Source organism: Suncus etruscus, chromosome 5 (assembly GCF_024139225.1).
Source record: "Suncus etruscus isolate mSunEtr1 chromosome 5, mSunEtr1.pri.cur, whole genome shotgun sequence".
Taxonomy (NCBI): Eukaryota; Metazoa; Chordata; class Mammalia; order Eulipotyphla; family Soricidae; genus Suncus; species Suncus etruscus.
The window spans coordinates 5353808-5355334 of NC_064852.1; positions in this window are offsets into that span (position 1 = coordinate 5353808).

Consider the following 1527-nt stretch of genomic DNA (forward strand, 5'->3'; position numbering starts at 1 on the left):
CTAGTGTATCAGATTGAACTAAAACCTGTATGATATAGATTCAGCTCTCCTTCGAAAGTAATTGAACAAGTCTACATCAATTTTTTTCTGTAATGATGATTTGTATTTCTCTGATTAATATTTTTTTCATTATCACTCATGATGTAGAGCTGGCAAATTTTACATCATCATTGCCATCACGGCCACCTTCATCATCACTATCATTATGATCATGATCATCGGCATAATTTTCATAACAAGTAAAGAATTGAAAGCCTACAATTGGCCTACAATTCATACTTAAAGATGGGAGGCACTGGTGGTGGAAGTAAAGAATGAAATGAAATGAAAATTTGGGTAAGGGGAAATGCTGAAGTGGAATTAGGCAAAGATAGGACAAAGGTTTGGTTTGGGGGTAGAGATAGGGTTAGGAGTACTGATAAAATTAGAGGTTAGGTTGGCTATAATGGACATTGAGAATAAAATTTAGGATAAAGGTGAATGTGCAATTTAGGAACACTGGTAAAATAGTCTAAGGTAAGGGATAGACTTAGAATTTAGGTTTAAGATTTAGAAGTTGAGAATGAAAGTTATGGGGCTGGAGAGATAGCATGGAGGTTAGGCGTTTGCCTTTCATGCAGAAGGTCATTGGTTCAAATCCCCAGCATCCCATATGATCCCCCATGCCTGCCAGGAGTAATTTCTAAGCATGGAGCCAGGAGTAACCCCTGAGCACTGCCGGGTGTGACTCAAAAAACACCAAGAATAAAAATAAAGTTATAATGACGGTGAAAATCTAAAAAAATATATGTGAGACAGCATAAATAAACATGAATGACAAATGAATTGAGTTAATTATATAGATATAAAACAAATGCTTATCAAATGAATAAATTGGACTTTAAGGAGAACAATTATAAAGCATTATAAAGTAAATTAAAAGATGATTAAAATTAATACAGCATATATTAATGTGCAAAATTGGCCTGATTTACATAGTTATACAAACTAGGCAATTGTAGGAGACACAATAAATATCAGAAATAGAAGAATTCATGTGGTTTTCATTTTAATCAAGATCAGCTTTATGATAGCAAACAAAGCTATTATAGAGGAGTGATTATATTCAGTATAGAATCTGATTTCAGTCTAATCATATCGCTGGAAATTCTTTCTCTGTTTCTGAGATACATATAAACTTGGAATAAGCAACATCCACAATCATTAGAAAAATAATAATGAGTAAATACAATGTAAACATTTTTGTGTTATATTATATCTTTACTAAATTTTTATCATTGATTCATCATAATTTTAGACAATTATCTGAAATGTACATTATGGCTTTTTCTGTGAGCTATGTATCATTGTAGGAATGTGCAAATGAGAAATCAGAAGCATTAATGTGGTAGTTGTGGGTCTGGAATGTCATAGAATGAAGGTGACAAATGCAAGTGGCTGGTTTCCGTTAGGAACAACCAAGAGACCAATACGGTGTTTTGCTCTAAGATGTGAGAAAGGTAAAGGCAAAGTAGATTCCAAGAAAAT